At 51.9% G+C, this 9,965-nt stretch overlaps 1 long non-coding RNA gene across 1 annotated transcript; it reads right to left on the bottom strand.

Moving 5' to 3' along the window:
- Positions 1–738: 738 nt before the first annotated feature.
- Positions 739–9,703, bottom strand: LOC122455582. The gene is made up of 3 exons (XR_006273890.1): positions 9,693–9,703; positions 7,072–7,078; positions 739–820 (listed from the first exon to the last, which is right to left on the bottom strand). It is a non-coding gene; the product is annotated as an uncharacterized LOC122455582 (long non-coding RNA).
- Positions 9,704–9,965: the final 262 nt, after the last annotated feature.

Genomic DNA, 9,965 nt, shown 5'->3' with positions numbered 1-9,965 from the left:
CACACCTCTTATCCCTGCTGCTCAGTAATACAAACAGGGCGATTAATCAGTAGAGCACCTACCTCCTAGCTGCTTATTTAATGACAAACCCCCCAGAGCTGGTGGGTCCGGAGTTCTCCCTTGGAGACCACGCAATGAGATGCACTACCAGATGGGTAACGAAGTCCCAGTACCAGAAGGTTACTACGAACCGGACTAGACAGCAGTTGTGGACAAGGGGCAGGCCTTACTGCCTCTCTTCAGCATCCTCTTCCTGACAAGGGCAAGTCTACACTACACAACTAAATCGACCTAAGTTACATCGACGTCCAGCCCCCACAGTAATTAAATCACTTTGGCATGTCCACACTGCACTCCTTGTGTCGGCAGTGCGTGTTCTCACCAGGAGCGCTTGTACCCATTGCACTGCCAGTGTGGGGCATTATGAAAGGCAGCAACGGTCAATATAAGCAACACAGTGTATACAGGTTTCAGAGTAGCAGCCGTGTTAGTCTGTATTCGCAAAAAGAAAAGGAGTACTTGTGGCACCTTAGAGACTAACAAATTTATTAGAGCAAAAGCTTTCGTGAGCTACAGCTCACTTCGATGAAGTAAGCTGTAGCTCACGAAAGCTTATGCTCTAATAAATTTGTTAGTCTCTAAGGTGCCACAAGTACTCCTTTTCTTTTACAGTGTCTACAAAGACACTGCGTTGACCTAAAATCATCAACCTAAGTGCTACACCTCTCGCAGAAGTGAAGATATTAAGTCGGTGTAGGGGTGACTTACATCGATGGGAGCTGTATTTTAGTGTAGACGCTAATAGAGTAGTGTAGATGTACTCATTATCATCACGATGGCCTCCTGTGGCTACAGTTACTGCCAGTCAGGAAATTTTCCACAAAATGTTTTTCCATCAGAAAACGCCAATCCATCAAAACCGACATATTGGAGAAATGACTGGCTAAATGTTCTCCAGTCCAGGCTGGAATTTCTGGGAAAAACCCATGGAGAAGAATAGCCAAGAGCCTGGGGGCTAGAGAATCACCTCGCATATAGAAGGTCCCATGCCTCGACCCAGGGTTTCCCTAACCACCAGACTATAGGATCAGCCTGGCCCTGTAGAGCTGCTTCACTTTGTAGATAAATAATTAAATAGTGATTGGGCCAGAGACTCTAGCTCAGTGATTTGGGCACTCAGCCTGGATGTGGGAGTCCATAGTTCAGCTCTCCGGGTCTCTGACATGCCACCGGAATGCCCTACCCACCCCGGTCTGTTGGCTTTTGCAGAGGTGAGTCATGCTCTCTCTATTTCCATGCAAGACTTCAAAAGGGCTCATTTTGTTCCAATATGGAACAAAAACAATGTCAAACTGCAACCCAGATTTCTCGTTTTCTGGCCAGCCCCAGCTGCAATCTCTGGTGGGTCCTTAACATCAGGTGGTGTCATCTCCATCCGTCGTTCTGGAAGTCCTCTCCATCCTGGGCCACTGCGGGCTCGGAGGGCTGGCTTGCCCTGCTGCGTCCCTTTAAAGCTGCTGCCCCTGAGCCAGCCTGCTGCCAACCAGTGCGTCTGGCAGAAGAAGCTGCCATACAGCTGTTGCAGAGAGAAGCCAGCTCCCTTAACTTCCCTGTTGAATATTAACAGAGCAACAGCAGCAAAACACCTGAACCATTGTTCACCAGCAAGGCTGGGCCTGGCCGCCGCCTGCCTTGCCATACCCCCTAGAAAGGACACGTTTGATAAAGGACCTGAGCAAGAAGGACAAAGCACAGCCAGGCTGGAGCCTGTGAGCTGCTGGAACAGCCCCAGGGCCCCATCCTGCAGCCCTGAAGCCAGCAGGGGTTCGCTATTGAGCGCAGTGGGAGCGGGAGCAGGCCCCGGTGCGCTCGGAGCGAGAGCGCCATCCGGCTCAAATGAAGCACATTTTGTTCAGAGCTTCCTGCATCCCGCCCGCGTTCCCCACGTCGCTTTGTTTCTCCCAGGGAGGGGGGCGTCGAGGTTAAAATGAGGTCAGGCTGCTAATTGCGTCAAAGCGTGAGGCTGGGAGTGGGGAGTCAGCAGCCAAGCTAATGCGGCAGCAATTTAGAGCCCAAAACAGCAGCAGGAGTAAGAGAGGAGGCATTGGGCGAGGCCAAAGAGAGGACAGAAGGGCTGAGAGATGGGGAGAGCAGAGAGGAGAGGAGGAGGGAGAGAGGGAGAAAGCAGAGGAGAAGGGTAAGAAAGGAGAGAGAGAAGAAACCAGGAAGAGCCATTAGTCACTACAGTGATGAGCACTATGGAAAACCATAGCTAGATACAGAGGTATGTATGGGGAGGGATAGATGGATGGGTGCTATGGGGGTGGGGGGAAAGAAAGAAAGAAAAGGAAAGGGGGAAAGAAAGAAAGAAAAAAAAAAAAAAGAAAAGAAAAGACAAAAAAACTAAAAAGAAAAAAAACAAAAAAAAGAAAAGAAAAAAAAAAAAAGAAAAAAAAAAAAAAAAAAAAAAGAAAAAAGAAAAAAGAAAAAAGAAAGAAAGAAAGAAATGGAGAGAGGGGGAAGCAGAAGAGGAAGGAAGAACTCAGCAGGGAGTCAGAGCTGAGAAATGGAGAACAGAAAGGAGAGAGAGAAAAAGGCAGTGAGCTGCAAGACAGGGACTGTGACACTTGGCCTGACAATCCAAAGGAACTGCGTTGCCATCTCCAGGGGGGCTCAGAAGAGATTGACCAGTCCCCCGCCCCCCGGTTAAGCACCCACCCACCACCCTGGGTCTCACACCAACCCTTGTAGCAACCCACTAGACAGCTAGTACTTTAGCTTGAGCCACTGCTGTTGTATCCTTACCTTTTCTTTCTCCTGCATCCCCTTGCCTCCAGCCTTTTTATTCTTTTTTTAAACACGTTTGTCTGGCATATTTATTCTTTATATGTCCTTGCTGCTTTGGCTCATGGGTCTAGCCTCCATCTGTGTATAGGCTCCATCTGTGATATATTGCTTGCTGGTATGTTGCCCATTTTACTAAGGGCAAAGGATAGATGTACTGGATAGAAACTGCCAGGATCTCTGGTCTTTGCCTTTTGTGAAGCTCAGTATCACATTTGCTTTCCCCTTCTCCACAATTGCACTAGCTGACCTGATTTTTCAAAAATAATCATCAGGGAGTTCACTGAGTTAGGTAAATTCCCTTAATGCCTTAGGATGGAAATCAATCCAGCTGCTATTAGTAATCCCCAATGTCCCCTTGCTTTTCCTTATCACAACTAGTCCCTTATTTTTATCAATAACTCTTTTTCAGCGTTCTTCATGACTTCCTCGTTGGCCAGTCCTCTTAGGAGAAATCCCATGAACTGCTAAATCTCAGGCATGTTTGGGCCAACTAATTTAATCTGAACTGAGTCCACACCTCTTCTTACAGTGTGTGTGTGTGTGAATATGATGTTGGTGAAAAGATGCCAGCTTAACCACTGCGAGGCAGAAACCCTCTTTATTCCCTGCACAGGCATTGAGGGGCAGCTGTGCAAGCTCCCCTCTACCCCCCAAAGCATTGCATCTCCACCTTGTTCCAAAGGGAACCTCCAGGGCCTGAGAGGCTAGTTCAGGCTCCATGGCTCACTCACTGCTCTCTGTTGGGCCTGCCAACAAGGAAGCCAGCTGAGGTTTGTGTGCTGTGGATACTTGTCAAATCAGAGCCGGACTCAGGCCAGCTAATGCAGTGCTGTCAGCCTGGAACAGCTTTTGCTAACTTGGCTTGTACTGGCTAAGGTGAGTGATCACCACTCCCTGTACCAGACTGAACTGCACTCTTGCCTACGTGTGTGAAGCTATGTCACCCTCTAGTGGCTGTGTCGGGGAGGAACCAGGCCCTAACTTTACTGCAGCTCCAGGCAATTCTCCTACCCCTCGATGCCCCAATCAACCAGCAGGAGACACAACGTGGGGGGGAAAGTCCTAAATCCACCTCTCAACCAATGCCTGTCACATGACCTTGCACTCCCCAGACTCTGTGGAACGAGGTTTAAAGCAATTCATGGGACTAATATGCTACATGTTAACAGTCTCAAGGCCAGAAGGAGCCATTGTGCTCAGCTAGGCTGGCCTACTGCATAGCACGGGCCAGAGATTTCACCCAGAGAGTGCTTTGCTCCCCTACGGTGTGAGTGGACCCTGGTCAGCCCTGGCCAGCCTATACGTGCTGGTATGGCTGAGGTCAGGTATCTCTTAGCACTGACCACAGCTCCTGTTCCAGTTGTGGTTCTTGCAGTATCCTTTCTAGCTGCTGCAGCTCTACAGCTCCTGTGGTTGGGCCTGGACCCCACCCACCCTGCTCTTTTCTTGCCTGCTAGCTCCTTTCTCCAGCAGTTCTGTTCATTTCAGATGCCCTTTCTTCCCTGTTGCCTGTGACCCTTTTCTGCCATTTGATCCTTATCAAATTCATTGCCCGTATCAATTTATTTGCCTTCCTCCCACCCTCCTGGGCGCAGGCTCACTCTACCTCCCCACCCCCACTTCTAAAGGAGAAGGGTCCAAAACTTTCCATGGTTCACTCACCCAGTCCCTTTCACTTCCATTCGCGGTCTCCCCAGGTCCCTCTCTGCCTTCTCCACCTGGCTAATCTCCTCAGCCTCAGATTTAGGCTCCTTTCACCCAACCACGAGCCTCAGCCCTGTCTTCCTTCTCATGCCCAGCCCTGTTTAGCCCCTGCCCCAGACAAACCCCATCTCTTCAGCCTGGCTGGGGAATCCCCTCAGGCTGCCAGCCCATATGCTATTGCCCCCTTGTCTTCTTGCTCCCAAGGTTCTCCTTCCACCCCGGTTGTTCTTATGGAGACAGGCCAGCCCGAGAGCACCAGCTGGGGCAGAAGCATTCCCCAGTTGTCCTCAACAGAGAAAACTCCGAATGGAAAGTTTCCATCTGGGCACTGCCCCCATGACCATGCAACATAAGAATGGTCACACTGGGTCATACTGGGTCAAAGGTCCATCTATCCAAGTATCCAGTCTTCCGACAGCAGCCAATGCCAGGTACCCCAGAGGGAATGAACAGAACAGGTATCATCAAGTGATCCATCCCTGTTGCCCATTCCTAGCTTCTGGCAAACAGAGGCTAGGGACACCATCCCTGCCCATCCTGGCTAATAGCCATTGATGGACCTATCCTCCATGAACTTCTCTAGTTCTTTTTTTAACCCTGTTATAATCTTGGCCTTCACAACATCGAGTTCCACAGGCTGACTGTGCGTTGTGTGAAGAAATACTTCCTTTTGTTTGTTTTAAACCGGCTGCCTATTAATTTCAGTGGGTGACCCCCTAGCTCTTGTGTCCCCTTCCTCCCAAATTCTGGATTTCTCAAAGACAGCCAAGCTCTATGGCTAAGGGCTAAAGGGCATCCTGTCCATGGCACAGACAGGCCTGGTAGCTGTGTGTGACGTACAGGAGGGTGAGGGTGACAAGACGGCACAGCAGGGCTGGATGTGAACTAGAGGTGAAAGGTTGGGTCCCCTATGGCCCATTCGTCCATCACATGCTGCAGAGGCAGTGCAGGCCAGAAGGTAGGGCACTGACCTGGCACCAGCAGCTGTGGGTTCTGTACCTGATTCAGGTGCTGCCTTGCTGCATCTGTCTAGACTGCAAGTGTTCCAGGGCTTTGCTCCTTTCTGGTCTCCTCTTTCTTGTTCTTAACCCATCCCGATCAGTGGGAGCCTGATGTCTGCGCACACGGGAGCAAGCACGCCTGGAACGCGCGCTTCTGCGTGGGAGAGGCATTTGCCTCCGTGGTACACTCTGGAAATCGCCAGCTGGAGCCAAGCAGGGATGCTATTCAAGCCACACTGAAGGCCCCACTGACCGTCTATCTTGCTGCTACAGGGACTGAGAGCGGTGGTGGAGCCAACAAGAACGAGAGAACATGCAGCTGGTGCTACCACCTGTGTGTCGAGCTGCAGCCAAGCCAATGGCTTCCCCTGAGTCTCCAATGCCGGGGAGGTGGGGGGAGAAAGAAGCTCAAAAAGCCGGGCCAGAAAGCATGCGCTGCGTCCCTGACTCCAGCCCGAAATGCATCAGGGAAGAGAATGATCATTATAATTAATGCCAGTGGGCATGGACTGCTCACTCGCTCAACTGTGGGTTGATTCCCTCCCCCCCTCTCCCCCAAGCGGGCTAGCTAGCAGCTCCAAAAATCAAACACCTGTATTGTAGCCAGATCCATACATGCTGCTGCACCATCTGCAGGGTCCAGCCTGTGCCAGCTGCCTCGCACAGGGGCCAGGGGAGGGAGACCAGGAAAGGAAGTGAGGCCCATAATCTGCTCGGCAGCACGTCCCTCCCCTGCCCCATGGCTCTTAATCATTGTCTCCCTCTGAAGCTGCCCCAATGTGGCTTCCAAGGCTGAATGTGCTGGGCACAGCCCGAGCACACACCAGGGTTTCACTGCTGGGCACTCCTCTAACAGGCGTGGGCTAGCTACACGCGCCCCATTAATATTAGCTCTGCCAGGGGCTGAAGGGGGCACCGCAGAGTGCCCCAGGGTCTCCATGTCCGACATCAGGCACGTGCACACAATCCAGAGTAACACTCTTGACTGACTCTGCATTTACACTGGTCTCATTGAGCTCAGGATTTGGCCCCATGACTTTACCATTCCCCAAGGGCAGACTGTGGCATGACTGACCATCCCTCTGCATCATCTAATGTAGGCTGCTATGGTAGATCGGCTCTTGGAGCGCCTGAGCCATTGGGCTGAGCCAGTTGGGCAGCTCTGGTGCCTCTGTCATAGTGGATTGGTTCCTTTGGACTCATGTGGGGTTTGGGGGCAACATGGAGGGTTCTAGCTTTGTAGTTATTACTTTTTTTTTTTGGCTTCTCCGGTTTTCCTCCCCTGACTTTGCCATTTTTGTTTTGACTCTCCTTAGTCCACAAAGTGGAGCCATGCTTCCTCCCCAGTTCTGGCCAAGGGCAGGCACAGGAGTTTAATGGCTAGTCAGTAGGGAACAATCCTGCTATTGAACTAGATGGCCCCAGTGGGTTTTCTCCATCCCTGGGCATTACGCAGCACCCCTCAATGGCTCAGTCACAAACATCGCCCTGCTCAGCTAGGGAGTCTGTAGCTTTGGACAGGTAGCCTAGGGCTTGTTTCTGTGGCAGGACGCAGAATACAGACCTCAGCTGTGGGGTTGGGCTTGGGGTCATCCAGAAGCTACAAGGGGGGACGGTTGCCCTGAGATCACTTATACTCAGTCATTTAGGCCCAGCTCCCCAAATGGATTTAGGCACCCATTGAAAGCCATGCAAGTTAGGCACCTAAATAGCTTTGAGGATCTGGGCCTATTAGAATAAATGTCCCAGCGCCTGCACCAGGCTCTGTGCATGCCTTTCCCCATGTAGCTAGTGCTGGCTTGCTTTCCAGCCACACCCAGAATCTCCCCGCAAACCTTCGCCACTGTATCTTCTAAACCAGCCTTTCGAGTTCACCTCACTGCACAAAGCCAAGGCAGTGTGTGCTAGTGGTCAGATCATAGGGCTGGGTGCTCGCAGTTTTGGGATGTAACCATGGGTGGCTGCTTTGCTGTGTGACCCTCATCTGCAAAAAAGGTGCTAGGTCCCTTAACTACTCCCCAGGGTAGTAAGGCGCAGGCTAAACCAGTGAGCGCATGGGGCTTTGTGCTCCTGGAAGGGGAGGGGTTACACAGAGGAGCAATGCAGTGTGGTGATGCATACTGACGGAATGGGAGGGGGAAGGCAGGGGGAGGAGTGCTGCGTGCTGAGCCTGGTTCACCCATTGACTTGCTGTTTGAACCTGGGCAAGTCACGTCCCTGTTCCCTGTCGGGTCCCACATCTGTCCTGGCTCTTTAGGCTGTAAGTTCTGCAAGGCAGGGCCTGTCTCTTACCACATGTTTCTAGAATAATCGGCCTGTACTTAGTTGTCACCTGCCAGTATTACTGTACAAGCAATGTCAAACGCTTCTTACTCCCCCGTCTGGTAGGCCGCTCAGGCCAATTTCCTCCTACATGCTGCCTCAGCTCACCCCTGTAAAACAACAGCATACACTGTGCCTGGCGACCCCAGTCAATCTGTGTTTATAATACCTGCCCCATGCTGATATTGCCTGTGGCTCTGTGTGACCTGGAGCTTTCACCTGCACCCAGTGCAGCAAGCACATGACATAGCGATTGCTGCCCAAAGGCCGGTAATGTCACTCCAGCCTCACACAGCGCACAAGGGGGAAAACCCTTCCATGACCACGCGGGGCGTTCATAAAGGAGGCTGTACACAGCGAGCATGTCCCACGCTGACGCTGCTTTCCACACACAGGCGCCTCTCTAATGCACCTTGGCCTTACACCCTGGCTTGCCTCTAAGGCTCGGGCGGAGAACACGTATGGGTTATGACAGGCAGCCCTCTTTTGCCCTGCACCTCAGCAGGCCTCGGGCACATGCAGACTCTGTGCTCTGGAAAGGACCTCGCCAGCCCCTTCCCTGCACCCGGTCATTGCCTCAACACTAACCAGTGTGCCGCACATGGAGCAGGAGTAGCTGGCTACACTTGGCTTAACAGGTCGGGATTAGCTGAGCATCGCTTATCAGGTTGCAATTGACCAGAAGGACAAACAGGAGATGCCATAGCAGAGCAGTGCCCTGGGCCATGTAGGCTGGTACCCAGTATCCAGCAGCTGCTATTTGATATTTATGTGGAAGGCAAACGCCTCCCTGCCCCTTCCCCCTGCCGCCAACTCACGAATCAACGCTATAAACCTGAGCACAGATGAACTGGGGGGAACATTTTACCCACGCACAATCCCGTCCATCTCTCAGCTTCTCCTTACACCCTGGCACTGGGGCCCTCATGTAGCAATCATCTGAGCATGTAAAGCTGCAAATCTTAGCCATGCTCAGCAAATTTGACAGCCTTTCTCTTTAAATACAAACCTGCTAAGCCTTAGTGTGAGCTCAGTGAAACTGGAGTTGCCACAGGAGTAACGCCACTGGCACCAGCTGAGCCATAGCAGTGCCAAGCGGGTTTGAACGAGAGCGGGATAAACCCCGCTCTCTCCCACCCCCCCGTGTGTCAGAGCCTTTGCTCCTGGACTGTGCTAGTCACGCCCATTCCGTGTGGCCATGTCCTCACACTCCACATCAAGATGAGCAACAGCCACTGTACCTTTATCATGGCTCTCTGGCAAGCTCAGCTCTGGCCTACTGTGCTTTTGCCATGGCTTGTCTTACCCAAGTCCCCATCATACACTTGCACAGAACACAGGAAGCCCGGTGCCATTGACTGGGTTCATGGCATGCTGAGGTCCATTTGCCTGTCTATCCTTTTTTTACAAGCTACCATGTTACACTGTTTGAATGGCTGCCACGCGTTGGGCACTGAGCTATCCGGGGTGGACGAAAGACGCCAGCTATTTTCCCCAAGAGGATCTGGCTAGCTGAGAAGCATAATTTCTCTCCCCCTGCCGCCCACTGGGCTGGAAACTCCTTGTGGTAGGACTGTGTCTAGCTCTGTGTTGTACAGCACCTAGCACAATAGGGCTCGGATCTGACTGGAGTTCCCAAGTACAACTGGCATACAATTAATAAGCCAGAACCCAACCAGCAGTGATGCTGATACAAGGGCTTGCCCTAACCCTGCTAACGTGTTGCACTTCTGTAGCAGCTCCCACCTGAGGACCATAAGGTGGTTCACAAATCGTCTTGACCACAGCCTCCCAATGCCATGAGTGGTAGCTCAGTACTTATGACCACCCTGTCCCAAGGGTCTGAGAGGCCTTGCCTACGGAGTCCTTGGGAAGAGGCAAGAATAGAGCCCAAAGCTCCTGACTCCCAACCCCATGGCCAGCCATAGTACAATCCCATAAATATACTGGTATGCCTAGGTCTTCTAATGATCACTGGTTGGCCCACAGTTCCTCTCTCCGTAACCTGTCCAAAATGGCTGGAAAAGGTCGCAAGCAAATAGCCCGTCACTGTTTGCAGTGTTGGTAGAGCTGTGTTGGTCCCAGGGTACG

This window comes from Dermochelys coriacea, chromosome 8 (assembly GCF_009764565.3).
Source record: "Dermochelys coriacea isolate rDerCor1 chromosome 8, rDerCor1.pri.v4, whole genome shotgun sequence".
Lineage (NCBI taxonomy): Eukaryota > Metazoa > Chordata > Testudines > Dermochelyidae > Dermochelys > Dermochelys coriacea.
This window is presented reverse-complemented; position numbering and strand designations above follow the sequence as displayed.